The sequence below is a fragment of the Tupaia chinensis genome, unplaced genomic scaffold (genome assembly GCF_000334495.1).
Source record: "Tupaia chinensis unplaced genomic scaffold, TupChi_1.0 Scaffold000627_1, whole genome shotgun sequence".
Lineage (NCBI taxonomy): Eukaryota > Metazoa > Chordata > Mammalia > Scandentia > Tupaiidae > Tupaia > Tupaia belangeri.
The window spans coordinates 8,159,266-8,181,570 of NW_006160147.1; the positions used below are offsets into that span (position 1 = coordinate 8,159,266).

At 44.7% G+C, this 22,305-nt stretch overlaps 1 protein-coding gene across 1 annotated transcript in view; it reads right to left on the minus strand.

Moving 5' to 3' along the window:
- IRF6 (interferon regulatory factor 6) overlaps positions 1–22,305 on the minus strand; it is a 44,917-nt gene that overhangs the window by 18,343 nt on the left and 4,269 nt on the right. Inside the window, exons 2-6 of the mRNA XM_006159327.3 lie at positions 18,756–19,038; positions 6,624–6,741; positions 5,996–6,101; positions 3,961–4,008; positions 438–496 (exon numbers count right to left, since the gene is read on the minus strand). The gene's annotated coding sequence lies outside the window, so the exon portion shown is untranslated. The remainder of the gene's footprint in view (positions 1–437; positions 497–3,960; positions 4,009–5,995; positions 6,102–6,623; positions 6,742–18,755; positions 19,039–22,305) is intronic.

Sequence of the window (22,305 nt, forward strand, 5' to 3'; positions counted from 1 at the left end):
TGGCGGGCGGCGAGAAATATGACACTCTGCTTTCCTGGGCAGCCCAGCCCCGCCCCGCCCGGCCTCTTCTCTACCCTACTCCCCAGCTTCTAACCCAGGCTAAGAAAAGTCCCAGACTCAGGCCCAACCCTTGGCCTCAGGGCTGGTGGTCCTGGGAAGTAGAAGCGACTAGGAAGTCAGTTCTAAGGTGAGAGGTGGCCGCCCCTCCTTCACGCCCCATTATTACCCTGTAATATGGAGACAGTTAAGCACAAATAAGAGTTCTGAGTTTCGAGGTGGCGCCACTACCCGTGGCCCAGTGTAAGGAGGGTTGAACAGCAGTGGGAGGAATTCAGGATACTTGGTCCTGTCTGTAGGAAACTTGGTGGCTTTCAGGACTGGAATACCTCCTTTACTCGGCCCCTCATCTGAATGTCCCTGGGTTACTTATTACTTACCTTCGTTTCAGTTTTCTCATCTCTTCAATGAGAAGAATAATACTCGCGTTTTCCAGTCACTGTAGGGAATGATTGAAAGCATAGTCTTTAGATCAGTTATGGGGGTTCAAACCCCATTTCCATCAGTTACTACAGACTTGGGAAAGCTTAAGCTCGCTAGGTTTCAGCTTCTTAATAATAGTACACAGGGTGTTGTGGAGATTCAACAAATCACCACCTATAAAGTGCTTGGAATAACTTTAGCAGTTATCAAGGGCAGTGTAAGTACTTCTGATTATTATCAGTAAAGGATAAAAAGTACCATATAGACAGCACCTCACAGAATAATTATGATATTCAAGTCCTGTTGTCCCTTAATAAGGGCTTGATGGCAGGTCTCCCACCTTCCGGGTCCACAGCATAGAGGACATGTTCACAGGGAGAATGAGACACAGCCCACCCTCAAGTTCGGACAGGTGAGACAGCATGAGGGGACACTTACATTTTGGTGTTTAAAGCAAGGAGTGAGAAACTGTAAAGAAGTGATGTTATGGGTTGAACTGCATCCCCTAAAATCCGTATGTTGAAGTCCTAACCAGCAGTATCACAGAATATGACCCTATCTGGAGATAGGATCTTTATTGAGGTAATAGAGTTAAGATGAGGTCATTACTACGGGCCCTAATCAGAAAGACTGGTGTCCTTATAAAAGGAAGCAATGTGAACACACTAGAAGATGCTGCAAAGAGACACAGGGAGAAGACGGTCATTTAGAAGCCAACAAGAGAGGCCTGGAATAGAGCCTTCCCCACAGCCCTCAGACTCTCCTGACACCTTGATCTTGGACTTCCAGCATCCAGAATTACAAAACAATACAATTTCTGTTATTTAACCCACCCACTTGGTCCCAATAGCCCTAGTAAATTAAATCAGAGGGTTGGAGAGCCCAGGTTGGTAATGATGTAGACTTGATTCCTAGACTCAGCTTAGCTTTGGGATACAGCCATAAATGGACCAGGAGGCAGCAAGGCCCTGAGGCCGGATTCCACCAGCCTCTGCCTCAACCACTGCCCTGTGGCCACTCTTCCCTTTACCCAAGGGAGGGCCAGGTCAGCAACACAGCCAGCTTTTTATTGCTGATGAGCTCACTGGATAAACTGCATCTTCCATCTGACCCAGGCAGGGGCTCCTGACCCAAACAGATAGTCCACTGCGTGTGTGTGTGTGTGTGTGTGTGTGTGTGTGTGTGTTGGGGGGGGCTGGGAAGAAGACCACCAGGAGACTGTCATTTGAGAGGAGCTTTTGCAAAAGCTCAATGGCATACAAGTATGAGCCCACCCACAGGCACTCGCTTTTGCACTGAAATTCCCATGACTAAGGGGATTTCTTAAGAGTCTTCTTTAGAAAACACATATTTTAGAACCAGAAAATTCATGCCAGGAGAGTCCTTCTAGATCCTCTAGTTTAGGGGTAAAACTGGTTTAGACATGTTTGATCCACACGGTCTTTTGACTACAAGAGACTTTACATAAAGATCCAGATTCTCGGCCTCTCCTGAAGAGTCAAGTGGTCTGGACACTATGGACAGCAGGTCTACGTGGCAATAGCTATGCATTCAGAAGGAGTCTACATGTTCTAGTCAGAAGAACCCCCTCCCCCCAATTTACTTTAATTGCCTGACCTTGTAGGCATCTGAGTTTGCAACCTCCCCTTTTTCATAGATGAAAAGACTGAGGCCCAGAGAGGTCAAGTGATTTACTTAAGGTCACATAGCAAATTAGCCACAAAGTCAACACTAGACCCCAAACTCAGATCTCTTTCCACTTGGACCCTGCTCTGTACTCTAGTCAGAGTCTATCCTGACTGACACTGCTCTGGCTGTTAACTCTTTAAATCATAAAGTGAAATAAATTGGGCCAGTCCCTGGTTAAGGAAGCCTGATCATACATGGCCAGCTGCACTTGGACTCCCAGTCCTGCTGGCTTGAAAAAAAATAAGCTGGGTGCATACACATGCCCCAAATCCTGATAGGATGGAGAAATGGAGAAAAGATTGCTGTAAGACCACACTCCACTGGGACCTGCATTTTCCCTCTCTCTCTGGTAAATGCATGTACCTTCCTGCAATACATAAAAAAAAAAAAATTAAAAAATAAATTCAGGACCAGCAGTTAACATAATGGCTATGCCGCTGAACTCCCATGTAGTCGACTGCAGTTCGAGTCCCAGACCCAGTGGCTTAAACTCATGCTGGGTGCGTATGCGTGCATGCCCAAGATCCCAAGAGGAGAATGAAGGAGAAGAGATTGCAGCATGGCCATCCCTCTGGGGTGGGGGGTGATTTCTCACTTTCTGTCTCTCCATCTCTTTGTCTTTCTGGCAAGTGCACACACTCTATAGCAAAAACCTCTCAAAAAAAAAAAATCACCCAAGGATCTAGGCATTGTCAATACTACAGTGAATAAAACCAAGTCCCAACTCTCATGTCAGTGAAAAGGGGTAAAGAGGAGGAATTATAATAGAGATCAGAAGGAACTTCCTGGCTCTTCGAGTAATGAGACCTGACATGAGGCCATCCTAAAGTGTTCTTTGCCTAAAACTCATCTCATCTGCTTGGTCTGGAAATTAAGAACATCTTGTGAACCTCTCCAAGGTCTCTGAGAAATCAGCTCTTGTATGTTCTCAAAAGAGCTTCTTCTAGACTTAGACATCCCCAATGTGGCTTGGCCTGCTCCATCATTTTGCCCTCCCTGCTGCTCAGGTGAACCATTGCTGACTCACTTGTGAGTCTGAGTTTCAGGCAGTGGGATGTGCATTTCAGCTTAGCAGCCTGATTCACAGCCACAGAAAATCGGGGAATTCCCCTCCCCTGCTCCTAGTCAGCTCTTATTTTGTGGGGAGGGGTCTCTTTCACCACCTAGATGTTAACCTCCCCTATGTCACACATCTGAAAATAGAGCTGAGACCCAGGTCCCACACCTTTCCCAGCAGAGCAGAGGGCATGGTAACTGGGAATCTAAAGACTCAGTACCGTGGAGCGCTTAGTCCTCCTGAAGTCAGTGACACCAAATAATCTCTGAAGCTGGAAAACTGCAGTTTGTTTGGGTTGCTAAAGACTAGTTAGGGACATCAAGTTAAGGAATCTAATTCTGTGTTCTTGCAAAGGAATTCAGACCCCAACCAGCCTTCTGGAATGCATTCCTTTCTTGGCCCTGGTTTATCTCTTGTTCCACTCAAGTATTTTCAGGGACCAGGGCTACAGACAAGTCTAACACATTGCCTAAACCACAGCCTAAACTGTAATGCACATAGGTTTAGTCTTACTGTCCCCGTTCTGTCCTCTTACCCTCTGGGGACTGCATCCTAGAATATGCTCCAAATCTGAGAACCATCAAGACCAACAACAGGAAAATAGCACATAAGTGAATCTCACTTTCCAACCCAAGCAATGGAACAGACTTTGGCTTGGAACTCTAGGAGAATTTCCCACTACATATTCAGAGCTATTCATACTCATTTATGACTCTTTTCATCCTTGAACCAACCTGAATAGTGTTCTCCAAGAAGCAGCTTTCTTTATTCCAAACTTGGATCTATGTGGGAGAAAAAGGATGAAAAACAAAGCCCAGTAAATCACTTGGAAGTAAGCTCCCCACTGGGGTCCTTCCTCCAATCTGCCTCCCCTTCACTATAGATCTGAAAGTTCATTTCTCATCTCCTCCTAGCACAGGGAGCTGCATTGGCTCTGAAAACAAAAGAACCAAACAAGAAACTGCAACCATGAATTTGAGGGTTTGCAGTTCTGACTTCAAATATACTGCCCTGTTGGGACAGAGTAGGTGCCTGATTCGGGCTTCATGATCAGCACCAACCACTCTATCTTGTGATTATATACTGCTTTGAAATGAGATAGTAGATATGAACGCACTCTATAATTGGTGGAGTGCATGGGGACAGGAGTGACCATCACTGCTTTTATCTGCTTTTTGTTTCCTCTGTGTAATCATTATCTCCAGTCCTAGGTTAAATCCTTGAGGGCAACCAGACAGGAATTCTTGCAGACCAGGGCTTCCTAGTACAATGTTGGACTCAAGTGTGAGCTAAACAAGCACTGAACAATGCCTGTATGTGCACCCAGAATTCCAAGATGAGAATGGAGGAGAAAGGATTGCAGTGTGGCCATCCCCTGTGGGGAGGTGCTTTCTCACTTTCCCTCTCTCTATTTCTCTCTGGCAAGTATACGCACTACACAGCAGCAAAAAAAAAAAAAAAAAAAAAAAAAAAAACAAACACACGCACATCAGGCACATGTGCATGCATGTCCCAAATCCTGAAAGGACAGAGAAATGGAGGAGAAGATACTGCAGATTGCATGCCCCAGTGGAAAGTGCTTTCTCCCTTGCTCAGTCTCTCTACCTCTCTCAGGTGAGTGCACGCACCCTCTGGAAATAATTGTTTGTTTGTTTGTCTAAGAAAGAAGGTGGTGCACTTGGGGCAATAGGAGGCCTAAGTGTCAGACCTCTCCCTGGCACTTGGTGACAGCAGCCTATGACCCTTGCTGTCTACCCTGAGCCCCTTCATGCACTGTTGCCAAATAAATTCACAGTTGCCTTCTAGTCTGAACAATGCCTAGCCCTGTGATTAAATTCTAGAGATAGCACTGAGGCCCTCAGAAACACCACCTGTTAGCTGCTTAGGTGTTTAGAGTGAGTCAAAAGGTGTCTCCAATTTTCTCTTACTTCCTGCTTACATGAGCTACTCGAATCTCAATTTTCTTACCTCATGCACAGGACTGACAAGTGAATTCAGCTAAATAAACAAAACAATAATAGGTCTCAGAAAACGTTATTTTTCTTCACTGTTGCATCCCTCACCCCTTGTCCTTTTCCAGCTTTAGGCAAGGATCCATTAAGTTCTGAGCATCTGGTATTCACTTAATAAAAGCCTGTGGAATTCAGAAATGTGTTACTGCATATTTATTCTTGGGATGGGAGGATATGAAGCATCTCCCTTCTGCTGACTGGACTAGGAGCAAAGCCCAAGTGTGGGTCTCGGAGCCTACTGAGTAATTTCCCTTGGGGAGATGTGGCTGAGGGACAGAAAAGGGAGGGTATAAATGACAGCTCTCTGGCCATGTAGCAGCCCCACCCATTTGCCCTCCACTGTGGGAACTTCCTCTTAATGCAGTCCACATGCCTCAGTCAACTAGCCTCCTGTCCAGCAGTCCTATGGATCCATGGAGAATGTAGGGACAGCATCCACAGAAGTTTCACTCTTAAGTGGCTCTGGACTGGCCAGGGATGCCCCGTGGGCTCCCTTTCACACTAATTTCTCCACATTGTCTTGGACTTTAATTGCATAGCATTCAGAAATGTCATTTGATCTTGTCTCTGCCTCTAAACACCTACAGCCCAAACTGTAGTCAATTCCTACAGCTTGAATCCCAGTTTTGTCTAAGCTAACCCAAGGCCAAGAATATGAGGAGATGACATGGAGGGTTAGAACAATCAAGGAAGGGAGGGAGGAACACAGGAGTTCAGGGATGGACAGTGGCATGGCAGTAACACAAGGCTGACTTACATGGGAAGGTTCTGGGATGGCGTCCAGAGGCCACCCTAAACACTTCAAGTGCATGTGCACTTCAATCCAGGACTGGAGGCTGGGGGTGGATAGTGGCACAAAGTCTCTGTTGGAGACAAAAAAAGAAAGAAATAAAGGAAAAGAGAGAGAGAGAGAGAGAGAGAGAGAAAGAAAGAAAAAGAAAGAAAGAAAGAAAGAAAGAAAGAAAGAAAGAAAGAAAGAAAGAAAGAAAGAAAGAAAGTAAGTTTCAGTGTTTGTCTCATGCTACCCCTAGCAGAGAACCCTAGAATCAGGAGCAAATGGCATTTGGGTCTTTCTAAAACAAAACTAGACCAGGACCCTGGGTCTGCTTCACATGAGATATAAGCATCATCCCTTCATCAATTGTTTTGTAAATATTTATTGAATACCTACCACACACCATCAAAATCCCAGCCCTTTTCAAACTGCCTCTCATTGTCTCCTCCTATCTTACTGAAGCCTTTTGTTTAAACTTTCACTTAGACCACCTCCTCGCTCCAGTTTCCAACCCCACTCCAATCTATTCTATAGCCTCAGTGAGCTCTGACCCATCACTCTCCTGCTCAAAATGGTCTCTTAATGTGGATTGAATCAAGCTTTTACTCACTCAACCAACAAATGATCATCGTGTATCCATTGTGTGCCAGGCTCTGCTCCAGGTGCTGGAGATGTAGCCATGAGTCGGACAGACGGACACAAATTTCTGCTCTCATGATGCTTATATTCTAGTGGAAGAGACAGACAATAAAGGAGATAAGCAAGTAAAGTATGTTAGTCAATGGTAAGTTCTATGAAGAACAATAGGGCAACTGAAGGAGGTTGGTAGGGACAGGGCTGGAGTGAACTGTTCGATAGACCAACCAGGGAGAAGATGACATTTGTGTAGACATCTCAGAATGTGATGAAGGAAGTCATGTGGATATCAGAGGGAAGATCATTCCAGAAAGAGGCTGCAAGTGAAAAGCCCTGAGGCAGGAGCATGCTTCCCCCAGTAAAGGAAGGGCTGGGAGGTCAGTATGGCGGGAACAGAGTGAGGGGTGAGGGAGAGGAAAGCAGGAGGATGTGAGTTCTGAGAGGTAAAGGCTTTTACTCTGAGAGCAATAAGGCACCCCGGAGGCTTTTGAGCAGAGGAGTGACATGAGGTAACTTGTTTTGCAGGATCACTCTGCTGCTGTGTTTAAGGTAGACAGACAGGAGAAAAGGGCCAAATAGGGAGACCAGCTTGGAAGGTCCCTTTCTGGCCCTGGCCTGCTTTTCCAACCACCACTCTTGCCATTGCACTACTCATCAACCATAACCAATTCTTCATCCTTGAACATACTCTGCACATGCTCCCTTCCTGCCTTTGATGAAGTTGCCTCCTCATGGACTAGTAATAACAACAGCTGGAATAACAATTACTGCTTATTAAGCCTCAAGAATTCCATTCAGACATTTTTCCTGCATTATCTAATTTCATTTACAGATATTCTCTTAATTTCTTTTTTTTTTTTCTTTCAGTGCCAGAAGCCATATGCACAATCCAGAGAGAGAGAGAGAGAGAGAGAGAAAGCCCCTCCCAATGGGGTCTGGTCATACTGCAATCACCTTTCCTCCATTCTTCCTTCCTATCAACAAGCACACATGACCAGGGTCAGGATTTGAACTGTGTTCAGCCATGTGAGATCCAGCTCCCTCCACACAGTGCTTATCTATTCTCTCTGGGCCAATCCCAGACATTATCATTTTTTATGTCATATTTTGTCCCCCATCTATTGGAGAGCTGAGGAATTTTACAAATTGTCACCAAATTGGAAGGCACCCTGGTGACAATCATGAGATGTAGAACAAGTAATGACCCTGTGTTCTCAAGGGGAACATTTGCATCTCTGAGGATCTCTGGACCACGTGTCCCTCTGGGCATTTTTTTCACAAAAGTCTTCACAAAGGAACATGATGCTTAAGATGATTCTTAAAGGTCAATGTTAGTTTTCTGGACAGAAAAATTGAAGCGAAAATTATTTCAGGCAAAGAGAACAGTACTGCAATTGTGCAAGAGTGCCTCCGGATAGTCAGGAAGCTGCAGTTGACTGGCGCTTAGCATCTGTAGTAGTGAATTAGGCAGGAAACAGACCAGGAAGACCTTGCACATCAACTCAGAGAGTTGGATGTTTTCCTATTGACATTGGGAGGGGGCATATATAAAGGTTTTAGATAAGTAAGACAAACAACCAAAAACATTGTTTAGATTGAGCAAGGAAAGACTGTCTAGAAATGGTAAGGGTGGTGGCCACCTGGAGATCATGATTCTTTCTAAAGGGAGGAGCCACTATGTAATGGGCTGATGGCTGCCATATGGAAATATAGGCCCAGTTTTGCTGCAGAGAGGACTAGCTTTTCATGTAAAACTTGCCATTTTTAAAATACACTTTGCAAGAAATGATTTAAAAAATTTAATCACATGAACTGTATAAAACACCCTACTGGAGCTACCACTTGGGGTATTCTGCCCGTGAATATAAATAAGATCTAAGAAGACAGGGTTCTGTTTGTCTTCTTCGCTACTGTCTTTTTTGTGGTAGGTGCTCGATATATATTTGCTAATGCATGTGTATAGATCAGTTCACAGGATTCCTATTTTACACTTGAGGAAAGTGAGGCTTAGAGAGGATAATCTCCAAGATCACATGGAAGGTGGCCAAGCTCAGGTTCAAATCTCTGAACTTCAAAACAAACAAATTGACTTGAAGATGCATGGGATAAGAGAAGAAAGGGCCCTTCGTCATGGTTGTACGCCACCCCCGATCCCAGGACTGTCCCCACATGTACTCCACATCCTGTGTGTGGGCTCACCTGGTTTTAAATCCCCAGGGAAACTTCTGATCCCACTAAGACTGCTTCTCCCCTCTTATTTTGTTGAGACCTAGGGATCAGAGACAAGACCGCCCACACACCACCTGTCCCTCCCCAGCACAGTGACATCTGCATAACGTTGAGCCCTGAAAGGTAGCAGTTTCTCCTGGGCCTTTGGAATCCAAAGATAGACCCGCTAGGCCTATTCTGGCCAGGTGCCTAGCCAGCTAAATCCTTTGGTGTAGCCAGGAAGCTGTAAAAGTCTATCTGCTCTAGTTCACTATTTACAAAATACTATCAGCAGAGCTGGGCATGGCTGCTACATAAATAGAAACTGATGGAGGTGGGAAAACAGTAGACCCAGTAAAGGGATATTTGAGGAAATAAAATACTAACATTAGAAGCATCTAAAATAGGAGTTAAGATTTCTACGAAGATCTATTCAGTTGAGATAAATTGATCCTCCCTTCCTCTCTTCCTCTAGTCAGTAAACACTGAATAAGACTTTCAGTGTGCCACATCTCCATAACGAGCAGGTCATAATTTGAATGCCCATGAGCTGGGTGTATAACGCTTGATTCATAATATTCATGGACTTCTGAATTATTAAGAAAGGATAAGGGGGGGTCGAAAGGAGGTGTGGTGTTAAGGCACTAAATTCCCACATGGCCAACAGGCTTGAAAATCACTCTAGGCACGTCTGCAGGGTGATTTCTCACTTTTCTTCTCACTGTTTCTCTGTCTGGCAACTGCACATGACCTAAGGCAAAAACTTAAAAAAAAAAAAAGAATGGATAAGGAAGGAAGGAAGGACACACTCCAGGGTTTTACCATTGCAATTCCCGGGAGAAAATTCACAGGGGAAAGCTGTTCCCCAGTAACTACCTGGGAATTGCTGCCCTTGGAAGGCGAGGTTGAGGCCAAGTGTTCTGCCCCTGTGTGTACCAGAGCCCTTACCCACCCCCACCCCCACCACCCTTCTCCACAGTACTGCCAGCTAGTCAGCCAGGTTCATCTAGACACTTCTATTTGACTTAAATGGCTTTATTTTCAAGTTATCAGGGAATTTTAAAAGCCGTTTATATATTTTTAAATACTTTATAATAATTTCATTAGAAAGAGTCTTATCCAAGGCCCCATAGCTGGTAAGTGGAGAGTGGGAGGTTGACGCTGCCAGCTCCCTCTGACCCCGTGCCTTTTGCATTAGGTCATGAAAGGGGACCCTGAATGGCGCTTTGGTGGCTAAGCTTGCCCAGAGGCCAGAAGTAATACCTCAGGATGTAAAAGGGTGGGACCATCTGTTTCCCCATGGGGAGGAGGGGGGTGGTGAAAAAGGCCCCACATTCTGTCCTTGACCCTGACCGAGCCTAGGGGCTGGGGCTGGAGCTTTCAGGGCTTGGGAACTCCCCAGTGGGTCAACGTTTGGAGGCCCTGAGAGTTTCAGTCGAGCTCAGAGCAGGCATTGCAACCTCCCAGTTGCTATTCTGTGCCCGGCGAGTACCAGCTTGTCTTCCTTCCCCACCCAGCCCGGGAAACCAGCAGCACAGCTAGTTCAGGCCCAGACCCGTCCTGGCAGCCGGATTCCAGCCTAGGCAGGAAGTTGAGCTCAGCCCAGTGACCATTTCGCTCTGGTTTTTGTCACAGAAGAATTTCCATTCCAGCAGATCGGGGTGATGTGGGTGGGTGGCCCCAGGTTTCTCCCTTAAGCTACAGAGTGGTGGTGGGGTGAAGGTAGAGGATAGATAAGGAAAGGTGGGTGGGGAGAGAAGATTTAGAGATTCCATTCCTGAGGCTGCTTCACCCCCAAATTCCAAGACAAATAAAGGAGTTGGGAAGGCTGCTGCATCTGTCCAGCTGCCTAGCCCTTGAGTCCTCTCCCTAGAGAGCTGAAAGGGGGGGTTTCTCGCATTCCCAGATGAGGGTGGGAAAGAGGCTAGGCCTCGACAGGTCTGGAGAGTTCCTGTTCCCTGTGCCCCTGGGGGAGCATGCCCAGACTTGCTGACCTCTCAGGTAGGAGTCTGCCAGGTAGGAAGCTGGACCTCCAAAAGCGTGTGTGTGTGTGTGTGTGTGTGTGTGTGTGTGTGTGTGTGTGTGTGTGTGTAGGAGAGCATAGGGCGTAGAGCAGCCAGATTCAGCAAACAAAAACACTGGACATTAGTAACATTTGCTTTTCAGATAAACAGAGTAATAGTTTTTGGCATATTTACTGTTTATCTGAAGTGCAAATTTAACTGGGTGTCCTTGACTTTACTTGGCCACCCCCAGTAGAGAAGATCAGGTCAGGACTCAGGGCGACTGGACCTGGGCTGAGGCTCCTTCCTCTGCCTCGCAGTGTCAGCCACACGCAGCCACTGTCTGGACATACATAGCGTTGCCTTTTACTGCTCACCACCCTGAAGCAAGAGAATTCCTAGGTTTTGGCCCCGCCCGGGGCTCCAGTCCACACAGCTTAGTCTCCTTAGACTTCAGCTCTCAAACTCAGGAGACTTTCATGTCAATAGTTAATGCTCCGTCCTGGAGCCCCTTTGAAGATGAAAAGCTCCCCTAAGAAGTGAGGTGCTCTGTTGTAATTAACTTAATTAAAAGCATTTTTTTTCTCATCGTCTCATAGAAAACTGGGAGACTCTTCACTCTTTGTGAGACATACAGATGCTCCTCAACTTAGGAGTAGTTACTTCCTGATAAATCCATCATAAGTTGAAAGTAACATGTCGAAAGTACATTTTAAAAATTTGTATTATTATTTTATTTTTATTTTATTTTTGCTGTAGGGTGTGTGTGCTTGCCAGAGAGAGAGGAGGAGGAGAGAGAGAGAGAGAGAGAGAGAGAGAGAGAGACAGGAAAAGAGAGAAGGAAATTGAGAAAGGACTTTTGGGGGAATGACCACACTACAATTCCTTCTCCCCGTCTCAGGATTTTGGGTGCACACACATATGCCTGGCATGTTTTTCAGTCCTCAGGTCCAGGACTTGAACTGTACAGTTGGCCATGTGGGGTCCAGTCACTTTAACCACCATGCCACCAGCTAACTGTAAAATTATTTTTAATTGACACAAAAATTGTAATATTTATGGGGTACAGTGTGACTTTTCATTGCCTAAATACAATGTGTTATAACAAAATCAAGATATTTGCATATCCAACACATGAAAAAATGCATTTAATACATCTAACCTATCGAACAGTTTAGCTTAGCCTCCTCGCCTACTCTAACTGCTCAGAACATTTACATTAGCCTACAGTGGGGCAAAATCAGCTAAATAAAGCCTATTTTAAAACAAACTAATGGGAACCAGCAGGTAGTGTAATGGCTATGTCGCTGGACTCCCACGTAGTCAACCGCAGTTCACGTCCCGGACCCGGTGGCTTAAAACTCACGCTGGGCGCGTGTACGTGCGGAGACAAGATCCCAAGAGGAGAATGGAGGAGAAGGGACTGCAGAGTGGCCATCCCCCCTGGGGGGTGATTTCTCGCTTTCTGTCTCTATGTCTCTCTCTGTCTGGCGAGCGCACACGCCCTATAGTGAAAATCTCTCAAAAAAAAACAAAAAACAAAAAACAAAAAAAAACTAATGAGGGACCAGCAGTTGGTGTAATGGCTATTTCACTGGACTCTCATATAGGTAACAGTGGTTCAAGTCCTGGACCCGGGACTTAAACTCTCACCAGGCACGTGTATGTGTGTGTCCAAGAACCCGAGAGGAGAATGAAGGAGAAGGGATTGCAACGTGATTTCTTGCTTTCTGTCTCTCTCTGTCTTCCTGGTGAACGCACACGCCCTATAACAAAAAATTTCTCCAAAAAGAAAATAAATAAATAAAATAAACTATTTAATATTTCAGTAGGCTAGAAAACAATCAAATCCAAAATTTGAAATACAGTTTTTATAGAATGTGTATCACTTTCAAACATTGTAAGTTAAGCTATCATAAGTCAGGGCTCCTGTGTATCCACCTTACTGTCCCAGGAGATGGACAACCACTTTTTTTTTAATATATAATATTTCTTACTTTTGTTACCCTTTTTTTTTTTTTTTGAGAGATTTTGCTATAGGCTGCATGCACTCACCAGAGAAACAGAGACACAAAACCAGAAATCACTTCCTCCCAAGAGGGGATGGCCATGTCACAATCCCTTCTGCTCCATTCTCCTTTCGAGATTTTGGGCATGCATGCACATGCACCTGGTGTGAGCTTAAGCCACCAAGTCTGGGACTCAAACTGCTGGTCCCGTTTTTATTTTTTCTTTTTCTTTTTTTACTTTAGGTTTTTGCCATATGGCACTTGTACTTGCCAGAGAGAGAGAGTGAGAAATCACCCCCCCTCCGGGGGGGGAATGACCACACCATAATCCCTTCTCCATTCTCATCTCGGAATTTGGGCATGCAGGGACCAGCAGTTAGCATAATGGTTGTGTCACTGGACTCCCATGTAGTTGACCATGGTTCGAGTCCCTGGCTTAAAACTCACACTGGGCGCGTGTGCGTGCTTGTCCACGATCCTAAGAGGAGAATGGAGGAGAAGGGATTGCAACGTGGCCATCCCCCCTGGGGGGTGATTTCTTGCTTTCTGTCTCTTTGCCTCTTTCTGTCTTTCTGGCGAGTGCATGTGCCCTATAGCAAAAACCTCTCTTAAAAAAAAGGAATTTGGACATGCATGCACACATGCCTGGAGTGATTTTCAAGCCACCAGGTCTGGGGTTTGAACTGCAGTCAGACATGTGGGAGTCCAGCGCCTTAATCACCATTCCACCTGCTGGCTCTACCAATTCTAATTTGATCCCAGCCCAAGCCTTGTCCTCACCATCCTTATTCCTGATATTCCTGGATGGTTGTTTTTGTCTTGTTTTGGGTTCTGTTTTTACTTTTTAAATGGTTCTTCACCAAGACAAGGCTCTTGACTTTCTGGGTACAGTGTTTGGGACATGCCATGTCCTGGATTGAAAACACCTGGCCAATGGAAAAGCCCAGAGCTACATTTCCTTCTTTCTTTTTTCTTTTTTTTCCTTTAGTTTCTACTACAAGGTATGTACACTTTCCAGAAAGAGGCAAAATGAGAACTCACACCCCAGGAGGGATGGTCACACTGTAATTCTCCTCTTTCATTCTCCTCTCAGGATTTGAGCTCACATGCATTTGTACCCATCATAATTTTCTCTTCTTTTCTTTTAAAGAACTTTTTAAAGAAATTTATTTATTTATTTTTATTTTACTTATTTATTCATTTATTTTAACTTGACCAGGGAGGGACAGAGTGAGAATGAGAGTGTGTGAAAGAGAGAGAGAGAGAGAGAAAGAAAGAAAGAAAGCCTCCTGGTTCGAGACTTGAACCACGGTCGGCCACGTGGGGTCCAGCCACCTTAACCAGCATGCCACCTGCTGGTCCCCCATCATGATTTTCAAGTTGCTGGTCCAGGACTCAAACCCTTCAGCTGGCTATGTGGCATCCAGCTGCCTTAACCGCCATGCCACCTACTAGCACTAGCCTGGAGCTACGTTTCATCCTGAGCTTTAGACCTAGACAGAAGGAATGCTGGCTGCTGGGTCTCACCTCTCAACTTAGACACCCTGAGCACTAGGAGCAAACTCTTCCTTGAATCCGGGAGTCAGGTTATTACTATGCAGAGTGACACTGCAGGGGAACACAAGAGCATTTCTCTCCTAAGATAGCTGGTCACACAGCGCTAACCAGGGCAGCTAACACCTATGCCCCAGTGGCCCTGGAGAGAGTCTGTTGTAATAATTTCCTGGAGTGCATTCTTCTGCTTTCCACAGGAGGTGATAAATTGTCCCACAGGAAGAGCCACAGCATTTCGTTCCTAGTGGTCTAGCATAGAGGAGATGCTCAATATTACTAATTGGGTTGTACCAAATTAATCTTTCCTGATAGGATTCAGAAGCCCCTCCTTTCTTACCCTATGGAGGAAAAAAAATGGCTAGTTTTTTTTAATTTTTTAATTCTCTGGATTTTTCTCTATTAATGATTTTTCAAGGTCTTTTTGTTCTTTGGAGAACTAGTACTGGTTCCAGAGTAAGCTCCTGTGAGGTTGAAAAATGTCCTCCTCGGGACCAGCAGTTAGTGTAATGGCTATGTCGCTGGACTCCCATGTAGTTGACCGCGGTTCGAGTCCCGGTCCCAGTGGCTTAAACTCACGCCGGGGGCGTGTGCGTGCATGCCCAAGATCCCGAGAGGAGAATGGAGGAGAAGGGATTGCGTGTGGCCAACCCCCCTGGCAGGTGATTTCTCGCTTTCTGTCTCTCTATCTCTCTCTGTCTGTCTGGCGAGCACACGCGCCCTATGGCAAAAACCTTTCCAAAAAAAAGAGAAAGAAAAAAAAAAAAAAAACGCCTTTCTTCTCCAGCCTCTGCCTCTCATTTCATTGACTGAGATCAAGCAGCCAGACTTAGTTTGCCAGTAACAAAGTTACAACAACTTGAGCAACAGGGGACAAAATTATCCAAACATTTATCCAAACACTTGTTCAAAATCCCAAGTTGTATCTTCAGACACAAGTAGAGGAGCTGGAAGGTTGCAGGTAAGGCTCACTCTCCACCTCATTCAACATGGAACTGCAGTTTTACAACCTGCCTTTGTGGAATTTTTGGTGCAAGCATTTATAATAAATTCATGAAAGGACATTACTAGCTAAACATTTTATTTCTAAACATTTTGAGGCCTCCTGATAGAATCATCACAGTATGACACTGTTGTGAACCAGCAAATATGGGTGGACTCCACACCATTCTTTTGGGTCACTGTGTGGATATGGTTATGACATAAGGGGGATGATATGGGCCAACCTAAACGTCCTGCTCCCCACTGTTCCTGACTTCCTGTGTTCCCCCTCTATCCCTGTTGGTTCAGAGACCTTGCTTCATCCAACAAAGAAGCATCCAGATAATTCAACTCACATAGCTTGAGATGACTACTTGACATCCCTTGATGGTTGAGGTGGGAGACAGTGAATGTATCTGAGACAGGGCAAGTTCTTAGTTAAGAGAGATGAGGACAGCATGGGTAGGAGTTGAGCATTGTCCCCTGTGATCCAAGAAGAAATTTTTATTTTTCAGGTTTTTAGTTCTAACCAGGATGGATACATGAAGAAGAAAGCAATAGAAAATAAAAATACACACAAAGATGATATGCTATCTTATTCATAGGCTGGTCCCGTAGTTTAGCAGTTAAGGGTGCTGGATTCCACATAGCCAACCATGGTTCAAATCCCAGCCCTGGAGACAAAAAAAAATGATGGGAGCATGTGTGTTGTGTGCCGAAAATACTGATGGAAAGAAAGAACGAGCACACGCGCCCTATGGCAAAAACCTTTCCAAAAAAAAGAGAAAGAAAAAAAAAAAAAAACGCCTTTCTTCTCCAGCCTCTGCCTCTCATTTCATTGACTGAGATCAAGCAGCCAGACTTAGTTTGCCAGTAACAAAGTTACAACAACTTGAGCAACAGGGGACAAAATTATCCAAACATTTATCCAAACACTTGTTCAAAATCCCAAGTTGTATCTTCAGACACAAGTAGAGGAGCTGGAAGGTTGCAGGTAAGGCTCACTCTCCACCTCATTCAACATGGAACTGCAGTTTTACAACCTGCCTTTGTGGAATTTTTGGTGCAAGCATTTATAATAAATTCATGAAAGGACATTACTAGCTAAACATTTTATTTCTAAACATTTTGAGGCCTCCTGATAGAATCATCACAGTATGACACTGTTGTGAACCAGCAAATATGGGTGGACTCCACACCATTCTTTTGGGTCACTGTGTGGATATGGTTATGACATAAGGGGGATGATATGGGCCAACCTAAACGTCCTGCTCCCCACTGTTCCTGACTTCCTGTGTTCCCCCTCTATCCCTGTTGGTTCAGAGACCTTGCTTCATCCAACAAAGAAGCATCCAGATAATTCAACTCACATAGCTTGAGATGACTACTTGACATCCCTTGATGGTTGAGGTGGGAGACAGTGAATGTATCTGAGACAGGGCAAGTTCTTAGTTAAGAGAGATGAGGACAGCATGGGTAGGAGTTGAGCATTGTCCCCTGTGATCCAAGAAGAAATTTTTATTTTTCAGGTTTTTAGTTCTAACCAGGATGGATACATGAAGAAGAAAGCAATAGAAAATAAAAATACACACAAAGATGATATGCTATCTTATTCATAGGCTGGTCCCGTAGTTTAGCAGTTAAGGGTGCTGGATTCCACATAGCCAACCATGGTTCAAATCCCAGCCCTGGAGACAAAAAAAAATGATGGGAGCATGTGTGTTGTGTGCCGAAAATACTGATGGAAAGAAAGAATGGAAGAAAAAGGATTGTGTCATGACCACATTCCATTGTGGAGCTCTCTCTCTCTCTCTCATGCACATACTCGCTGGTAATTTAAAAAATTACATATAACATATCTTGTTCATTGTAAATTTATGCTCATTAATGTAAATATGAAAAAAGCTGATGTTCCAGGGACTTCATTATCTGAAGGAGAAAAGCTGCTTCCTAAACAGAAGGTACACAATTGTCAGGAAGAGGATGAAGATTATGGTGGCCCACCATGCCATCTGTCAGGGGTTCAGTAGTTACCACTGGGCTGTCAAGGCTATCATAGGGAGTTATTTGGGGACAGACAAAAGTGGGAGAACACTGATTTGGGCTAACAAGAAATTATAGACTCAATTTCATTGAAGATCATAATTCCTAATTTTTTTTTTTTTTTTTTAGATATTTTTGGTAAAAGGTATGGGCACTTGCCAGAGAAACACAGAGACAGAAAGTGAGAAATCACCCCCCGGGGGCGGGGGGAGGGAGATGGCCAAGTCACAACCCCTTCTCCTCCAGTCTCCTTTTGGGATCTTGGGCATGCACATACATGCTCCTGGCGTGAGTTTCAAGACACCAGGTCCAGGCATCAAACCATGGTCTAATACATGGGAGTCCAGTGACATAACTATTACTCCATCTGCTGGTCCCATAATTCCTAATTTATTTTTTAGTAAGGCCATGATCTTTATCCTAAGGAATTATTTTCTCCTTATTCTCTCCAAAAGAAAAAAGTTCTTGGGGCCAGCAGGTGGCATGGAGGTTAAGGCATCTGGATCTCACGTGGCTGACTTAGCAGTTCGAGCCCTAGACTCAGGGTATGAAAATCACTCTGTGCAAGTGTGCATGCCCAAAATCCTGAGAGAAGACTGGGAAAGGGATTGTGGCATGGCCAACTTCCCTGGGGAGGGGAGTTATTTCTTACTTTCCCATCTCTCTTTGTGTCTTTCTCTGAACATACTTACTTTATAGCAAAAATCTAAAAATTTAAAAAGAAACAAGAAAAGAAAAAAGGAAAAATTCTTCTAAGTTATACAGATCAATTGGGGTGCTCAGAAGAGTCATGATTTTCTTGGGGAAGATGACATATAAAAGACAAATAAGGAAAAAGAGCCTACTTGTCAGGCCCTCCCTGGGCTGCATTAATCACTCCCTCCTCTCTGTTCTCTTGGTGCATGGCTCACCCTTCATTAAGGAATTTATCACATGGTGATGAGGAGGAGAATCATCAGCCTCCATGGCTGCTCCCTGCCTACCCACTGTGAGCTCCCTGAGGCCAAGGACTTTGTTTTATTCTCTCCCATTAATTCCCTTGGCACTCAACTTATGCCCAGGGTGCAGTGGTGCATAATGAATGACTACTCAGCAAACAAACACCCTCCAGGTCCTAAACTGGACCCAGCAGCATATATAAAGTATATAAAAGTCCCAGCACTTAGTGTGGGACTGAGATCCGAATCCGATCTGAGTCCCACACCCTCCATCTTTAGTTCTTTGTAAACCTGCCTTTCTTGGGAAGGATCAGTTATAGACAGGCGACAATACCAGCTTTCTTCTTGCCGGTGGCGGTCCCTTCTCAGTTACCTCCTAGCTCTTCATCCTCGTCGTCTCTGAAATTGGCAGGACCCCAGGGCTCAGTTTTCAGGCTTCTCCTTGGTATTCACAGGAACTGATCTCAGTCAGTGTAGTTTCTATGCTGGCCACGCCGAGATGTGCAGGGGATGCTGCATCCTGGAGTTCTCCCCTGCCTCCAGAGGTGCACTCAGACCGGGACCTCTCCGCTCGATGTCTAATGGGAATCGCGTGCTCCGTAGGTGACCCCGATTATCGGGACACTTTCTGGGCAGAAGGATACAGGTCTCTGAACCTATAGGGATAAAGGGAGAACAGGAAGTTAGGAGTGGCAGGGAGGAGAACGCATAGGTTGGCCATGTGATCCCGTCATGTCATAACCATAGTGACCTGTGTGGACAGGGTAGAGTCCACCCATGTTTGCTGGTAAACTGAATTCACTACAGTGTCAGGTTGGGATGACTCTATCAGGACAGCCGTGAGATCCTGGTTTCGAGAAATGTAAAGAAATGGGAGGAAGCATTTAGTAAAAATAAGACAAAGTCTCCAAAGTCTTGGTGGGCAGCATGGACAATAAACGAACCGCTCAAGGAAGAGTCAAGAGCCCTGTCACCCCCACCCGACATCACTGTAATTTCCCTGATATCCAAATCTGATCACGTAACTCATTCCTTGAAATCCTTTAATGGCTCCTCATGTTTTAGGGGACTGGACCTCAATTTTTCAACAGGGCCTTCCCCGGGTTGGCTCCTTGCCTACCTGACTCTCCAACCTGCCCTCTTCACTCCATGGATCACTTGCAGTTCTCCAAACACAGCTCTCCACCTTTGCTCCTGCACCCTCTTTACTTTGAATGTTCTTTCCCTTTTTGTTCACCCAGGAAACCTGGCTCAGCCCATCCTCTCTGTTCCCTCCACAGCAGAATGAGTTTCTTATGAGTTCCTGCAGCCCTTTTCACATACTTTAGCATGTGACAGTGTAATGATTTGTTCATTGCTTTGTCTCCCTACTAGACTACAGGTCAAGAGAAAAGTCTGAGATTTGAACTTTTTAAATCCTTCATGCCTACTAGGAGCAATGGTGTGTTCTTGTAATCCGAGTGACTCAGGAAGGTTGAGGCAGGAGGACTGTGAGCTCAAGACTGGCCTGGGCAACACAGTGAGACCCTATTGAAAAAAGAGTCAGATGGGGCCACCACGTGATATGGTGGTTATAGCATTAGATTCCTATAGGGCCAATCACAGTTCAAGTCCTGGACCCAGTGGCTTGAAAATCATGCCAGGTGTGCATGCATGCATGCCCCAAATCTCAAGGGGAATGGAAAAGAAAGGATTGTGGCATGGCCATCCTCTTTGAGGGGTGATTTCTCACTTCCCCTCTGTTTCTCCCTATCTCTCTCTGGCAAGTGCATGTGCCCTATGGCAAAAACCTTAAAAAAAAAAAAAGTTAGTCACAGACCTATAGTCCCAGCTGGGAAACTGAGGCAGTTTAGCAAGAGCATTTTGAAGTAGTGAAAAAAATTAAATCCTTAATGCCTAGTGTCACGTCTGGAACATAGTAGCTACTTAGTGTTTGATAAATGAAACAGTGTATGTTCTTAGAGTCCTTGGAAATATGAAAAATATGTGTAGTAATACCAGTGTTCCACTAAAGAGAGCGATGTCAAACTTTATCTCCCCACACAGCATTTTAGGCCTGTTTTCAGTTTTAACCTACAGCTAACGGGAATCAACCCCTGATAAGCTTGAGAAAATGCATTTAATAATCACTGTATTCCAGGGTCAGGGTTTAACAACAGGTACTTCTTACTGAACGGGAAGGGTAGAAACCATATAAAGAAGAAACCACATTTCTATGTTATTCGCAATGCATTGCAAAGCTTCCCTTTCCTCAGACATGATATTTTCTAAAATACACTCCACCTGGCAACTTTATTGCTCCCTGTACAATAAACACTGTGGCATCCGATGACCACACAGCTTTCTAATTTCCTGTTGTCCTTTCTCTCTCACATCCTTCTCGAGCACACACACGTTGGTCATGAGGCCAGCCGAATCAGCCCACTGTCTCAGATCAAGAGTACAGATTAATTTTGAGTTCAATGTTCAGTGAAGGTGCCTGATTGACAAATGCTCAGCCTGGGAGCAGATTCCCTCACCTCCAGTCTGGGTAAACCTGTGCTTGCTGCTTTTTTAAGCATCCAGCATTGCCCGGTTCAGCCTTTATCAGAGCACTGTAATGGTCTGTGTACTCATCCGTACCCAGACAAGACCGTGAGCTCCTTGAGGAGGCTGGCATGGAGCCTATTGTATCTCATGTATCTTTAGCTACCAACATAGTACTTGGTACATGGTAAGTGTCTGGTAGGCACTTTTCTTAAAAGAATTATTTAATTTTTTGTATTGTTATAATAATTTTTAAAGAATTATTTAATTTAATTAATTCATTTATTTTAATTTGACCAGAGGGGTACAGAGAGAGAGAGAGAGACAGAGACAGAGACAGAGAGACAGAGAAAGTAAGAAGGCAAGCTGCCAGATCTGGGACTCACACTGTGGTCGGCCATATGGGAGCCCAACGCCCTTAACCAACACACTGCCTGCCAGTCTTAATCATTATAATTATTTTAAAATTTGTTACAGGGCATCTGAGCTCACTAGAGACAGAGAGAGCAAGAGTGAGATCAAGCTGCCAAGTCTGGGACTCGAACCAGTGTCTGCCATGTGGGAATCCAGTGCCTTTTTTAAAAAAAGAAGAATTATTTTACTTGACTTTATTTATTTATTTACATTTGATCAGAGAGGGACAGAGTGAGAGAGAGTGAGAAAACAAGCCACCAGGTCCAGGACTCAATCCACGATTGGCCATGTAGGAGTCCAGTGCCCTTAACCACCAAGCCACTCTGGCCCCGGAAATCCAGCACCTTAACCACCATGTAACCTGCTGGTTCTGACTCTTTTTTGAACAAATAAATAAGTTGTGTGATTTTATAAGAGTAGTGAGAGACCAATCTCTGCCAGTACTCTCAGGGAGAGGTTGGATTATTTTGGGTGAATACAGAGAAACACATATGTACATGAGGTGGAAGAGTTGGTCTCTCACGTAGGAAACGGTGTGATTTAAGATGAGGAGGACACACGGACACACACAGGCCCCTTCACAGAACCTTCCCAAACCAGAAGCTGTGTTTGCACATGGCTCCCTCTAGACATATCTGGAAAATATGTGTTCTTGCTATTCCCATAACTTATTACAGTAAGTTTCAGATCGCAAACATCTCCAGTATCTGAAAGTTACCCTCAAGTTGTGGGTCCCCCTGGCTCTACTGAGAATCTCACACAGACCCCTGCTTACTTCTGCAGTTGGTATTAGTAAGTAGTTTATCTGTTTATTTTTAAAAATAATTACTTATTTATTTAATTCCATTTGTCATTATTATTGTTTTAATTTGATCAGACAGACAGACAGACAGACACACACACATACACACACACACAGAAAGGGAAAGTGAGAAAGCAAGCTGCCAGGTTTGGGACTTGAACCATGGTCAGCTATGTTGGAA